Consider the following 16,464-nt stretch of genomic DNA (forward strand, 5'->3'; position numbering starts at 1 on the left):
TGCCTGGATTCACCCATGATTTACGACGCTTAGGATTCTAGAAATATATCCATTTTTTGTCACCTGTCACTATTCGATGGAGAAACGACTTTCTTTTGTATCTGGCGAGCAGAATTTTACAAGTGGTCTTTCGATTTACTTGCTGTATCTCATTCAGTTAATGCGGAACTCATTTTCCCACTTTCTTCACCGTCCCCATAACTTCCAATCGAAGAGAAACGGCTTTCTGCGTCACATTCAACTGTTCCGCGAGCTGCTGTTGAGTTTGAGTATCATCTTCATCCAATAAGGCCTGCAATTCGTTGTCTTCGAACTTTTTCGGTGGTTTCCTGCGCACGTCATTTATCAAGTCAGGACCACCACTTTTGAATTTGAACCACTCGAAACATTGTGTTTTCCCAAGAGCATGTTCGCCTACAGCTTCGATTCTGCAGCAGTTTTCTTCAAATGATAATAGAAAACCAATTCTCTCCACAAATCGTAGTTCGTAGTCACAAAACTCGACATGTTTACGGGTTTGAAGCAGATACAGATGTATGGAACTTGGGTTACTGGGTGTTGGGTGTGGACATTCGTAGTCAGCCGTTACAGGAACAGGTGGCGCTGCAGACGCGGTCCCACGGGCCCTGTACTGACGACTAGCGCCGTCTGTAGGGAAATTCCGGTTTCATACTTCTATACCTGGTATACTTTGAATAGACAGTGGCAGTGAGAGGTAGATGCTGAGTATGAAGGCTTAACTGCAAAGAGAGACTGAGTAAAAGGATTTAGAATGTTGCATTTTAAAAGAGCACGAAAATATTCTTATGCCAAATTTTTTTATGAGGACGGCGAAACCAGGATTGAGACAAGTGGTTCCCCATTTTCCTGTCAGAGTCTTTTAGAAGAACATACCACTTTTTTGTCCTCCGACAGGAGCGTATTTCCACTTGTAGTTATGTAGTTTATAAAAATGTCAAATCAAAATACCTTCAGCCGTCCAAATTTCCAGTTTTATTTTATTTGTACAATCGGTTCAGCGTTATATTACGCCATCTTCATACCCCTTGACCGATGTATGGGAAGAATCTACCTCTGCCCCAACCGAAATAGGGACCAGCATTCAGTGACTGGTATCCGTAGATTTCTTCTTAACACAGCGATCCCTTCGATCATCACTTGCCGAACAGCCGATGTCCAGCAACGATCTTGCAAAAAGATGGACTTACAGAGCTTTGATATACTTCAGTTTTTGAATGCCGTGTGAAGTGGCTGTGTCAGTTTATTTGTTTTTGTTTTTTGTTATGTGCTGTGAAATTATATCTGTTTGATGTTTACTATAGCACTAGTTTAGTGCAGTGTATTTGATGTCGTTTATTTCTGTCTCGTAGTCGGCAGCATTAAGTGGGAAGTTCTTTGCTCTGTCTAAGAAGCATCGTAATGCAACTTGTTTATGCGAGGTGGGGTGTGTGGAGGATTTATTAAAGGCAGTGCCTGCGTTTGTTGGTTTTTCTGTGCACATTGCTGTTCAGGATCTGGTTTGTATTGTTTATTGTTAACTTCAAAAAATGTATTCTGTTACCCTCCTGATATTGTGTTATTATGAAACTGTCACAGTCGCTCATTTTTTAGCATATTTCGCTACCCAAAATCAGTGATGCGACAGCAGAAGACACTGCAAGTGACTGAGAACAACAAGATCGACATATCAATAATCAAATAGAAATAAACTTCATCAGGTTACCCTCCATTCAGAGACTGTTGCACGCAGCGATCGTTATTTTGATTTGTAAATAATAGATTTCAGCCATTAGTCGTCCTTTGGGATTTTAATTGCAGATCTAGATTTCAGCTAGCAACTAGCCATTTTCAATGCTAAAAATAAAACAGGTACATAGTTAGCTGATGTCATAAAAAGTTGGAATTAATGGTTTAACTCATATGGTTTGTATATTACATACCACTATCCATTTTTAGCATTGAAAATTGCTAGTTGCTAGCTGAAATCTAGATCTGCCAATAAAAATTCCAAAGGACGACTGATAGCTGAAGTCTATTATTTACAAATACAAAAGAAATAAACTTTGTTTTGACCGCCATCTTGTATTCTGCACTGTTGATTTGTTTATGATATCGTGTTTCAAGTTACATTTAGAAATTTGTTAACAATGGCTTACAAGTTCAAAAGGTTCATAGAAAGAGGGTGGAGCACCTCAACACATCATAAGAAGACTATCACCTCACAAGAACAAACTCAGTAATTATTTTTGAAACATTTTTCATGTGAACAGCAGACCAACAGACAAAGTGGCATCGCCATTTATTAGCTCGTCCTTCTATTTCCCCATATACCAAGACTATACAAAGAAACGTTAATATCTAGGTGCACTTGTGTTAAATGTTTTTTGTACTATCACTGTAGCCTGATGATGAGATATAACCTCGAACGATTCAGCTAATTAAATAATTTAAGTAGTTAACAAGTTTTATGACAGGGAGCGATATTTGTGAAAGGTTTTCTCTTCTTGTCTGAACTGTTTATTGATCACATTTCACATCTGTACAGGTTTACAGTCGTAAAAAATGCCTTCAGAAACAAGTTTTTAACATTTAAATTTATATTAGATGTTAACAAACGTATCTTTTTCAAAAATGTTTCTATTATGGATCCACTACTTCTGTATTATCAAATCGACGGCCACAAATTTCTTTAGTCAGGGTTCCAAAAAAATTTACATGGAAAGAGATTGGGCTGCATGGAGGGTGTGTAAAGCCTTCCGCATACTTAATTAAATCCAGAACTCTCCCCATGCGAGTTCTATATTTTTGGAGCCTTGACGAAGGACATTCGTGGTAGTCGATTTGTTTCGGACGAAGATGTGCTTGCCTGGGTACAATCAAGGTTCCGTAGGCAACCGCAATAATTTTTCCATGAAGGCATTGACCGTCTTGTCTCACATTGAGATAAATGTATTAACAGTTGTAGCGGTTTCTTTTGAAATAATGAACAGTTTATTTACTTTTTTCCCGTCTGTCTCTTTTTGATTTTACTGCCTCTTATAATAACTTTATTTTATTTTCCAACAGATGGTGGCTCTAGTTTCCTCCATTACATGACTGCAATTGAATGCATCGCCAATGAAATGCCGTAGATGTAAACGTAAAGTGTGAGTAATAACATAAAACAATATTCAGAACTTTGATAACTGATCTTCACTGTTGCTTTTTTTCAGTATCTTTGGAATTAAGGACAGAACTAGACCCTGGATCGAAGCAGGTGCTTTAAAGTGAATTAGGCGTGTTACAGCAAAAGATTCCACTGTGCAGGTGATGGTGCACATAGCTAGCGGTAGTTCAAACCTACAAGCCGTGAACACTGGTAAGTAATACACAGTGCAGTATGAAGGTTAAGATAAACTGCAAAACTGCAAATACGAGAGCGCTCATTCATTAAAATAATTCGAGAATTGGATTCACAAATTCTTCTGTTTGTAAAGTTTCCCGGAGGAATCAGGGTACTGGAACAAGACAGAAAGACATGGATAAGTTTGCTGGCACTTCCGACAACCACTCCCATCACACTTTCAAATTTCCTTCATCTGTAACCCAGTGCATTTTGCTCCGACGTAGTACGTTTCCGCCTTATGTTGAGCCCTCATGTAGGACGTAATTACTGGCAGTTCACTGGTCCTGCTGTGAAGGTTGTCTTCTTAATCAATTTGAACATTACATGATTTTCTCCTGTAATGAACAATGATTTTAATTCATAAAACATTCCATTTGACTGAAAAATCATTCCACCTGTCCTTGTCTTGGATGAACTAATTCAGTCCCTTCTATGATGGAATTACAGGCAACCATAAAAGGAAGAAGAAAATTTGTCCTTTCCACTCACAGAATTTTTTTAAAAAGGAAATTGTATGTACGAACTTGTGTTTGGAGCTCTCAGAATTCGTTGTCCAACACCATCGTTTAACTGAGAGCCTGGAGCTGGTACCATCGTCCAAACAGATGTTAAAGTGTTATGTAATTGAACCGTTGGCGATGGCTTAGAGGTCGGTAATGTACGTAGCGGAACTGATTAACTGTTGAACGTTAATCCAGTCTCAAGCTTAGTTTCTTAAGGGAAAGAAACATACTGCGAGGTACCACCCTTTCATAAGAAATTCTCTTTATGTGGTCATGTCCGTTTACTGCAACTATTGCCATCCAGCAGGAATTCTCACTGCAGCGGAGCCTGAGTTGATTTGAAACTTGCTGGCAGATTAAAATTATGTGCCAGATCGGGAATCGATCTGGAACTTTTGTATCTCACGGAAAAATTTCTTACCAGTGGCTCTACCGCCATTATTTCTTATCTACTTCCCAAACTCCACAGAATTTACGTCTTATGGGAAGAGTTGAGTGCTAATGAATACCACTTCATAACTCAAGGAACTAGAATCCATCGTCTATAGTCGGCTTAGCTACAGAGAAGAAAATCATGGAATTTTTTGCATATCAGTTTGAACTCAATAACACGCGGTCGATGTGCGGGTACATGCAACAGAACTAGCACGGGACAGAATTCAAAAAGCTTCTGTCAGGAACATCGTATGAAGATATCGGAAGTGCTCCATGTGCCTGTATCGCAAGATCTCACAACAGAATTGCGTGGCTGATTTTTAACCTCCACAAAGTTTGGCTTGGACAGAAAGATGAGTCTACGTGGACATCATCTGATGTGGGATGGAACTAGAATTCAGCGATTAAAACGTTTGAGCACTTGAGTAAATACACTTGAGTAACTACAGTTTCTTCTGATCTCGATACTTGTTGTTGTTGTTGTGGTCTTCAGTCCTGAGACTGGTTTGATGCAGCTCTCCATGCTACTCTATCCTGTGCAAGCTTTTTCATCTCCCAGTACCTACTGCAACCTACATCCTTCTGAATCTGCTTAGTGTATTCATCTCTTGGTCTCCCTCTACGATTTTTACCCTCCACGCTGCCCTCCAATACTAAATTGGTGATCCCTTGATGCCTCAGAACATGTCCTACCAACCGATCCCTTCTTCTGGTCAAGTTGTGCCACAAACTTCTCTTCTCCCCAATCCTATTCAATACTTCCTCATTAGTTATGTGATCTACCCATCTAATCTTCAGCATTCTTCTGTAGCACCACATTTCGAAAGCTTCTATTCTCTTCTTGTCCAAACTATTTATCGTCCATGTTTCACTTCCATACATGGCTACACTCCATACGAATACTTTCAGAAATGACTTCCTGACACTTAAATCTATACTGGATGTTAACAAATTTCTCTTCTTCAGAAACGCTTTCCTTGCCATTGCCAGCCTACATTTTATATCCTCTCTACTTCGACCATCATCAGTTATTTTGCTCCCCAAATAGCAAAACTCCTTTACTACTTTAAGTGCCTCATTTCCTAATCTAATTCCCTCAGCATCACCCGACTTAATTAGACTACATTCCATTATCCTTGTTTTGCTTTTTTTGATGTTCATCTTATATCCTCCTTTCAAGACACTGTCCATTCCATTCAACTGCTCTTCCAAGTCCTTTGCTGTCTCTGACAGAATTACAATGTCATCGGCGAACCTCAAAGTTTTTATTTCTTCTCCATGAATTTTAATACCTACTCCGAATTTTTCTTTTGTTTCCTTTACTGCTTGCTCAATATACAGATTGAACAACATCGGGGAGAGGCTACAACCCTGTCTTACTCCCTTCCCAACCACTGCATCCCTTTCATGTCCCTCGACTCTTACAACTGCCATCTGGTTTCTGTAAAAACTGTAAATAGCCTTTCGCTCCCTGTATTTTACCCCTGCCACCTTTAGAATTTGAAAGAGAGTATTCCAGTCAACATTGTCAAAAGCTTTCTCTAAGTCTACAAATGCTAGAAATGTAGGTTTGCCTTTCCTTAATCTTTCTTCTAAGATAAGTCGTAAGGTCAGTATTGCCTCACGTGTTCCAGTGTTTCTACGGAATCCAAACTGATCTTCCCCGAGGTTGGCTTCTACTAGTTTTTCCATTCGTCTGTACAGAATTCGTGTTAGTATTTTGCAGCTGTGACTTATTAAGCTGATAGTTCGGTCATTTTCACATCTGTCAACACCTGCTTTCTTTGGGATTGGAATTATTATATTCTACTTGAAGTCTGAGGGTATTTCGCCTGTTTCATACATCTTGCTCACCAGATGGTAGAGTTTTGTCAGGACTGGCTCTCCCACGGCCGTCAGTAGTTCCAATGGAATATTGTCTACTCCGGGCGCCTTGTTTCGACTCAGGTCTTTCAGTGCTCTGTCAAACTCTTCACGCAGTATCATATCTCCCATTTCATCTTCCTCTACATCCTCTTCCATTTCCATAATATTGTCCTCAAGTACATCGCCCTTGTATAGACCCTCTATATACTCCTTCCACCTTTCTGCTTTCCCTTCTTAGGCAACTTTAAAATTCTAAAGCATGGTGTCATTTGATAGAAAAATTCGCCGATTGAAAATAAGTGATGAGTTATTTTAGTTCATCTCAGCTAGAATGTGAGGACTCGTCAGGTTTGTAGAACGTTTAAAGGTAAGATTTTGAAAGGTGTTGAGAGTGATCAGTACGTCTGAGTATCACACGGAGAATCGTGTTTGGATCGCAGTTTCGTCTGTGGGAGGGCTGGATCGGGATCCATTCAGTTTGTTGTGATCTGCCCGAATTGGAAGCAGTTGCTCTTGTTTCGCAAGCGAAATTTTCTGAAGACCCCATAATCGAAGGAAGTTTAAAACCAAAGCTTCTTCCTTTCTTTTCTTCTTCGAAAGCGGACTTTAATGGTCAGGAGAGCGATATGCTGCTTCAGCTCTGGAGTCCAGTGTCGTATTACGCTTAGGACGAGGCAATGGTAATTCATAGCGCCACGTCTCTACTGATAGTTTTCGTAATATTTGTACGCGATGACAATAATAGAGCAATAAGTTCTCCTGTGGTGTTGGATAAGGAGCCATTCCATTGTTTGTCTGCATTAGTTTGAATGTATGTGTCAGGAATCAACTCCACATCATCTTGGACACTTATATCATTGAATTACACGAAATAGAACATGCGATTCTTAACAGAAAGAAACCTTCAGAAGTAAGAATAATCCTGGGAGTACCCAAGAGAGTGCTATGGGATTATAATGTACATAATAGAGAGTGATTTTACTAAGTCGGAACAAACTGCAGGAAAAGATTTCGGAGAGGTCAAGGAGCAAACACGGTCTTAGAGACATAAGGCTGGAGATACGTTCCTACTAGGGTGGTACACCCACTTCGGGCTGTCTGACAGATTTCGAAGGTTCAAAGCGTACACGAGATCTACGGATGGGAAAAACCGACCGGTTAAAACAGATACTGGTATTTTAGTTCTGCTTAACCGGCACTTTTAGGTATTTGTTTATTTTCGGTCATAGCAGCTTTTTTATTTGTTATTAATATCCGGGTAAAAAGCCATTATATAAATTTGCCATGTAAGTGACGCTAAAATTTTTGATTTTTAAATAAAATGTTTTTAAAAATGGATAATGTCTATTCGTATAGTTTCCATTGCTTTGAAATATTGGGTTATTATAGAACATGGAAAACCGATCGGAGCTATTTTAAATAAGAATGCCAAACGAAACGAGCAAGAAAGATACATCATAAGCATCGGCACAGCATTGCTGAGGAAATAAGGTACCTGTTGTCTTTTACTACCCAGAAGTTGCGATACGTTCGTTGTTTGGGAGTAGAGTAGAATACTTGTCATTTATAATACAAAAATATTTCTCGTTGATAGGAAGTTCTGTGCCTTCTGATGGACTGGTATCGTCTTCGAATGATGATGTTTCTGACGAAATGAGTCGACTAGCAGATCAACATATTATAGAACCGGTATTTATGAACAGACTGGACAATAAATATTGGCCGGTCGATTAATTCGTTGCCGACATTTTTGTCGAGCAATGGTTCCTACTATAGGTTCTGTTTTACCTACTGTCTAAACTGTTCATTTAAAATTTTTGGTAGAGCGTTTTTAATTTTGTCATCAAAAAATTAACTGCATTCAAATTCCTGTTAAAAAGCAAATATAGATATTTGACTAAAAACCGGTTTTTCATTCGAAATTATTAAACAAACAACCTACAAATTTCGCACATAAGCTTATTATTTATCTGATGTTTCTATGAAATAATAAAAAAGACAGGAAATTAAGACAAAAGTAATAAATTAAAAATCAACAATTCATTCATTTCTTATAATAAAAATGGGAAGTAGTTGGCCAGCTGCCTGTGTTTACATAGTATGCCTTTGTCTATTTGTAGCCCGTGGAAACGGACAAAAACACGAAAAATAGAGTTCTCCAACTTCAGTTTTCATCCTTTAAGAATGATTATACGTACTGCCCAAATAGTTGAACGATCCTAGATTACAGAACAATTTTTGAGCAGAGTTTCAAAATAATTAGAATCAGTAGGAGAATACCAGTGCTTTTTTGAAGTATTCAGCGCCCCATTACTTTTATAAAAAAACCTAACTAACCTAAGGACATCACACACATCCATGCCCGAGGCAGGATTCGAACCTGCGACCGTAGCGGTCGCTCGGTTCCAGACTGAAGCGCCTAGCCGGGCGGCGTGGCCTTGCGGTTCTAGGTGCTGCAGTCTGGAACCGAGCGACCGCTACGGTCGCAGATTAGAATCCTGCCTCGGGCATGGATGTGTGTGATGTCCTTAGGTTAATTAGGTTTAATTAGTTCTAAGTTCTAGGCGACTGATGACCTCAGTAGTTAAATCGCATAGTGCTCAGAGCCATTTGAACCATCTGAAGCGCCTAGAACCGCTCGGACACTCCGGCCGGCTAACAGTCAGGTTAACCTGGAGATGGAAAACGTCGGTATAACCGAGAACCTGTTGTTTGAGCGATAACTGCCAACTATAATGAGTACGCACGAGGCAAACGAGGATGTTCTGTCGTTACGAATGTTTTAGCCGCACACTCAAGAGAGCAGTGAGCTGGAGCACCATCATGTAGTAGCCACGTTACCATCGTACTAAAGGCATTTCGTGCAGAAGGAGAGGCAAGGTCATCTACGGGAAAAGCAGATATGCCTCGCCTGTGAGGCTTTGTGGAAGGATAACTGGTGCCGCGAGGCGGTCAGCAAATATACTCTCCCACACACTGGGACTGAACTGGTGCTGATGGTTTGGTGCCACCATATCATGGGGTTTCTCCATAACTCACAGGTGACTGTTGATCATACAGCCCTTCGTAAATGAGGCCTCGTGTGTAAATAGGATAGATGACAGAGTTCCCAGCACCATGATGGTCTGTGCAACGAACCAGCCATAAAATCATCGCCACGGGAGCAAGTCCGTAGGTGATCAGGCCTGCGTACACTGAGGTGAGAACAGTCACGGGATAGCGATATGCACATGTACAGATGAAGATAGTGTCGCGTACACAAGATATAAACAGGCAGTGCATTGGCGCACCTGTCATTTATACTCAGGTGATTGACGTGGAAAGGTTTACGACGTGTTTATGGCCGCACGACGGCAATTAACAGAGTCTGAGCGCGAAATGATAGTTGCAGCTAAACGCATGGGAGATTCCACGTCGGAAATCGCGAGGAATTTCATATTGAGAGATCCACAGTGTCAAGAGGGTCCGAGAATACCAACTTTCAGACATTTCCTCTCACGACGGATAAGGTAATAGCCGACGGCCTTCACTTAATGGCCGAAACCATCGACGTTTGCGTAGAGTTGTCAGTGCTAACAGACAAGCAACACTGCGTGAAATAACCGCAGAAATCAATGTGGGACGTATGAAGAACGTATCCACTAGGACAATGAGGCGAAATTTGGCCTTAATGGGCTGTGGCACTAGACGACCGACGCGACTGCCTTTGCTAACTGCACGACATCGCCCGCAACGCCTCTCCTACGATCGTGATAATATCGGACGGACCCTAGGCGACTGGAAAACTGTGCCCTGGTCAGATGAATCCCGATTTCAGCTGGTTAAGAGCTGATGGTAGGGTTCGAGTTTGGCGCAGAGCCCACGGAACGAAGTTTTCAACAAGGCACTATGGAAGCTGATGGTGGCTCCATAATGGTATGATCTGTAGTTACGTGGAATGGACCGGATTTTCTGGTCCAACTGAACGGAACGATTACTGGAAATAGCTATGTTCGGCTTCTTAGACCATCCACAGCCATTCGTGGACTTCATTTTCCAAACGTCATCTGTCACCGAGTCACAGTTGTTCACGAATGGTGTGAGGAACATTCTGCACAATTCGAGCGAATGATTTGGCACCCAGATCGCCCGACGTGAACCCCATCGAACATTTATAGGACGTAATCGAGAGGTCAGTTGGTGCACAACATCCTGCACCGGTAAGAATTTCGTAATTATGGACGGCTGTAGCGGCAGCATGGCTGCATATTTATGCAGGGGACTTTCAACGACTTGCTGAGTCCATGTGACGTCGAATTGATGCTCTCCAGCTGGTAAAAGGAGGTCCGACATGATGTTAGGAGGTATCCCACGGCTTTCGTCACCTTAATGTACGTTGGGAGCCAACGGCCTTGCCACAGTGGTAACATTGGTTACCGTCAGATCACCGAAGTTAAGCGCTACCGGGCTGGGTTAGCATTTGGATGGGTGATCATACGGTCTGCCCAGCGCTGTTGACAAGCGGTGTGCACTCAACTCTTGTGAGGCAAACTGAGGAGCTACTTGACTGAGAAGTAGCGGCTCTGGTCTCGTAAACTGACATACGGCAATGAGAGCGGTGTGCTGACCTCATGATCCTCCATATCCGCATCCAGTGACGCCTATAGGCTGAGAATGACACGGAGGCTGGTCGGTACCGTTGGGTCTTCCAAGGCCTGTTCTGACGGAGTTCAGTTCAATTTACGTTGGTACGGGTAGTGGTAGTATTCGTGGAAGATGTTCCACACTGTTGTCTGGCTTACCCCACGCTGGCTGGCCACCTAACAGTTGCTGATACTGGAGTCACTATCAAACATCTTTTACCTTAACCTTCAAGCTGGTTGACCTCTCTTGGAGTACATATCCAATCTTACGCCCCTGTGTTATTTTTTGCTCCTCATTCACTCAGCGATAGTTTCCTGCAGTCTGCTCTCATTTAAAAAAATCGTCCTGTGTGTGTTAATGTGCCAGCATCTAGTCTATGTCTATGAGGCTATTCACTGATGACGCCTTTGGTTAGGGAGAAGTCGCATTGCTATAATATTGCAGCAAAATTCAGAAAGAGTTGCAAAAGATCGTCGGTTGGGGCAGAGATTGACAACTGACCCTCAAACTAATGAAATGCAAGCTGTAGGGAGAAAAACTCTTTGTTGTATGACTAGACAACAGCTTATCAATCACTGGAGGTAGTCACATCCATTACGTATATGGAAGTATGGGAGCGGCGTGATTTAAAGTGGAATGACTAGGCCGGCCGGAGTGGCCGAGCGGTTCTAGGCGCTACAATCTGGAGCCGAGCGACCGCTACGGTCGCAGGTTCGAATCCTGCCTCGGTCATGGATGTGTGTGATGTCCTTAGGCTAGTTAGGTTTAAGTAGTTCTAAGTTCTAGGGGACTGATGACCACAGCAGTTAAGTCCCATAGTGCTCAGAGCCATTTGAACCATTTTTTGGAATGACCAGATAAAATTAATCATCGGAAAAGTAGATGCCATATAGATTGATTGAAGAATCCTCAGAAAATGTCTTCCGTCCATGCAGAATATAGCTTTCAAAACCCTTATTTGACCATTACTCGAATACTGATTGTATGGCTGAGACCCACACTAGAAAGGATTTATACAGGACGTAAGAGAAGATCCAAGCAATTCGTCACAAGTTTGATTAGCAACCGCGAAAGCGTCACGTTGATGCTTATCTATCTCTGGTGGCAGACGCTATGAACGAGGAGTTGAGCATCGTAGTGTGGTTTACTATAAAAATTCAGAGAGTGCACGATACCGAAAGGGTCAACCGACATACTGCTTACTCCTACGCACACCTTGCGAAAAGACTATGAAGGCAAAATGAGGAAGATTCGAGTTTACATGGAAGCTTATCATAATAATTATTCACTAAAGGAACAGGAAGGAGGGGTAGGGGAAGGGGGAGGGGAAAATTAACAGTAGTACACAAAATATCTTCTGTCCACACTGAAAGAAATATTGCGGGGTGCAAATGTAGATGTAGAGATCATTACTAGGAACTATAGGAAGACTATACCAAGAGCAAACTTCTGTCTAAATTTCGTTAGTGATAAAGCAATTAGTTCGCGTAGCCTGAACAAGAAGGCTCGGTCGTTAAGACACTTATTGAAAAGCCAGATTTGCTTACGGATATCAGTAGATAGTTGTTCAGTAATAACTACGCTGCCAATGAAAGGAGTATTGCTACCTATTTGGCAGGTCATTACGTGAGGATTGGGTCAAATCGCAAGAAGACTGGACCAAATTTCAAGACTATTTGTTACCACAAGAAGAATCTGAAAGCAAGAAAATCACTACTTTTGCGAGACACCCTTCCGGGTAATCCGAACGAAATTGACATGTGGTGTGTGTTATATCCTAGCCAGTAATGCCACCCGAGCCCGCTGCCAAAAGGTTGGCAGCATCAAAGTCCGGACGCCGTCCGCATAAGCAGCGCCAGCGAGACAGGAAATCGCCGCAAGTCTGCGCGCGCCACCGCTGGCTTCTGGGTTCTTAAGCGCTGGAGTCGCGAGCGCTAGGACAGTTCTGTATTCGCCGCTCAGTTGTATACTCGCCACCGAATTGTGTACTTGCTAGTCAGTTGTGTGTTCATCGCAGCAGAGTTGTTGTTTGTCGTCAGCCGACGCTGACCTAGCCGCTCCGACTCGAACTAGACAGATTTCTGTAGACACGGAGTTCACTACTGTGTTTCTGTATCTTCGTTAATAAAGATAAGTACCGACTTTTATTTAATCAGAGTATTTGGGTTTTCATCTTTCTGCCCACTGTTCCAGCGGACCGGTCGGCCCGCTATTAAAAGTGTGGCGGTGACTTCGTAAGCCGTTTCTACAGCGAATTGTTTGTCGCTACGAACGCCGCCACAAAACTGGCGACGAGGGCTTCCGAACTCGTGTGCAGGGCTGGTTCAACTTGTTTCTGGTTATACTAATTATAGCGATAAAATTTTGGGGGGTGGTTTAATTTGTGTTCACTATGTCTGCCGAATTACAACAGTTGATCTTGTTACAGAGTCAGCAAATACAAAGTTTGGGGGAAGCAATCGCCAAACAAACGGCTAATCCTCCAACACAAAAGGAACAAGCACAGGCAGCACCACCTTTCCGTGCTTTTGATGCATCAAGAGAAGAATGGCGAGAATATTTCGCGCAGTTGCAGGCGCACATGACAGTCTACAAAATCACGGGTACTGAGCGGCAGCTTTATTTAATTTCCATGGCAGGCGTGGAAGTATATCGACTACTTTGTAAGTTGTTCCCGGAATCCAAGCCAGAAGCTTTAGACTATGACGTTGTTGTTAACAAGCTTGCTGAGTATTTCGAGTCGCGAGTACATGTGGCAGCAGCCAGATTCAAGTTCTTCAGATTAAAGAAACTGCCACATCAATCTAATAAACAGGGGTTAACAGATTTACGGGGCCTCACCCGTCAGTGCCGATTTAATTGTGTGTGTGGAGCTTCCTACAGTGATGTCATGTTACGAGACGCTATTACTCAAAACATTGCAGATTCTCGTTTCGTGCTGCTATCTTAAAGTTGCCTGACCCGTCATTAGAGACTGTGATGAACATCATTGAAGCCCAAGATACTTTTGACTATGCTGAGTGTGAGTTAGATCAGCCATGTATTTCTCAAATTGCCTGTGCTAAGCAAGTTATGTCACGCCCGCGGCCCCACCGGCAGAGTCATACTGTAAACACTAGCCGGCCGCGTCATGTTAAACACATTCGTCAGCCGCGTGTGCAAAATGATAGAGTTAAGTCTTGCCCTAAGTGTGTTCTTGCTCATCCTCGTGAACGTTGCCCGTTCAGAAACGCGGTTTGTCACTTTTGTCAAAGGAAAGGACACATCCAGACTGTTTGTTTGCGTAAACGCAAGAACAATTCTAGTGCTGCCCAGCCCATGGATATTCATGTTCTTCAAAGCCAGCCCGCCCAGAAGGTCGCGTTTAAAGACTCTTCCACGGTTCGTGTGGGTAATAAACTTGTTCGCAATAAGCCACCCACCCAGCCTTCTGCTATGCGACCCAGGCGTAATGCAAACGTTGTAAAAAGTAATGTACAGACTGCACGTGAAGCGGGAGTTGTTGTTCCACCCGCCCAACCCACGAGTTGTCGTAAGCAGCGAACACGCGCTAAACGCGCTGATTTTGTGTCTTCCGCCTCCACTGCACCGATCCAGAGACAGTGTAATAAACTATTTGTGAAGCTACGCATCCAGGATAAGACCTTCACTTTTCAATTAGACACTGGTGCGTCTGTGACTCTCATAAATAATGCTACGTATGCGGCTATCGGCCGCCCTAGACTTTCAGCGGCAAAACATTCTTTGGCTACTTATAGTGGAGAACAAATTCCTGTGTTAGGAATTGCCACATTCCGTGGCAATACAAAAACAGTTTCATTCACAGTGCTCCGCGCTACAGACAGTGTAAACATTTTCGGATTAGACTGTTTTGACTTGTTTGGCCTGTCTATCCAAGACAATGTGTTGCAAATTAATTCTGTTGTTGTTCCTCAAGACAGCATAACCGATTTGTGTAAACAATACAGTGACATATTTAAAGACGAACTAGATTGTGCTGCGAACTTTGCCGCTCATATTACGTTAAAAGATAATGCTCAGCCTCGATTTTTTCGTGCTCGTCCAGTGCCTCACGCCCTCCGGGCACCTGTAGCAGATGAACTTCGTCGTTGGCAAAACAACGGTGTTATTCAACCCGTTTCAGGGAGCCAGTGGGCTTCTCCCTTAGTTATTATAAAGAAACCGTCTGGCAAGTTACGTTTGTGTGCTGATTTTAAGTCGACAGTTAATCCTCAGACTGTCATTGATTCTTTTCTTTTGCCTAGACCGGACGAGCTGATGGATAAGTTAGGGGAAGCTCGTTTCTTTTCCAAAATTGATCTCCGTGAAGCATATTTACAATAGCCCCTCGACGAGCAATCACAACAGTATTTTGTCATCAACACGTCGTTGGGGTTGTTCCGTTTTCTGCGTTTGCCTTTTGGTTGTGCGTCAGCTCCAGCTGTTTTTCAGCGTTTTTTGTCACAACTTCTGGCTAATGTGCCATCGTGTTGCAACTATTTAGACGATATTGTTGTGTCCGGTCGGACGCCTGCTGAACATTTCCGTAATTTGGAGTGTTTGTTTACAGTGTTGTCTCAGGCAGGCCTACGTTGCAACATCGATAAATGTTCATTTTTCCTTACGGAGATGGAGTATCTGGGACATGTTATTAATGCTCAAGGCATTCATCCCTCCCAGTCACATTTAGCAGCTATTCGTGATTTGTCCGCCCCTCGCAATCTGCATGAATTGCAAGCAGTTCTTGGCAAATTGACTTATTATATTAGGTTTATACCTAATGCATCACAGATTGCTGCACCGTTGCATCGTCTCCGCCGTAAGAATGTTCCGTTTGTGTGGTCAGCTGATTGCCAATCAGCCTTTCAGCAGCTTAAAGAGGCTTTATTGAATGATCGTTGTCTGGTCCATTACGACCCTAACAAGCCTCTGGTGTTAGCTTGTGATGCCTCTTCTTTCGGCCTCGGTGCTGTGTTGTCTCACCGAGTCGGTAACACCGAACGTCCTATTGCGTTCGCATCTAAATTGCTAAACAAAGCTCAGTGTAATTATAGCCAATTGGACAAGGAAGCGTTGGCTATTGTGTTCGGTGTCACAAAATTCCATCACTACCTCTATGGTAGACCATTCTATTTAGTAACAGATCACAAGCCCCTGACGTCACTGTTTCATCCGTCTAAACCAGTTCCTCAGCGGGCAGCTCAGAGACTACAACGTTGGGCTCTTTTGTTATCACAATACCAGTATGAGATACTGTATCGCCCTACAGCTCAGCATGCAAACGCTGACGCGCTTTCTAGATTGCCGATTGCTGCGGATGATGTCTTCGATTCCTCTGACGACTCTTGCCATCAGATTGACGCTGATGAGCATCAATCCCTCCGGGATTTTCCGATTGATTATCGTCAGGTGGCACGTGAGACAGCTACGGGTCCTCATCTGAGTTTACTATTACGTTTTGTTCAACGTGGTTGGCCGTCCAAGGCAAAGGACATATCGGATCCTGTGGTTCGTCGCTATTATCCGCAACGTCATCTGTTGTCTGTTTCGCACGGAGTTTTGCTGTTACGCACCGAGAATGACCAGCTTCGTGTAGTGGTTCCCCAAGTGCTCCAATCCAAGGTCCTCGACTTGTTGCATCAAGGTCATTGG

The 16,464-nt window shown here is 42.8% G+C and overlaps 1 protein-coding gene across 1 annotated transcript in view; it reads right to left on the bottom strand.

Moving 5' to 3' along the window:
- Nucleotides 1-16,464, bottom strand: part of LOC126456574 (voltage-dependent T-type calcium channel subunit alpha-1G) — a 795,987-nt gene that overhangs the window by 452,473 nt on the left and 327,050 nt on the right. The gene's annotated exons all lie outside the window — the stretch shown is intronic.

Source organism: Schistocerca serialis, chromosome 2 (assembly GCF_023864345.2).
Source record: "Schistocerca serialis cubense isolate TAMUIC-IGC-003099 chromosome 2, iqSchSeri2.2, whole genome shotgun sequence".
Taxonomy (NCBI): Eukaryota; Metazoa; Arthropoda; class Insecta; order Orthoptera; family Acrididae; genus Schistocerca; species Schistocerca serialis.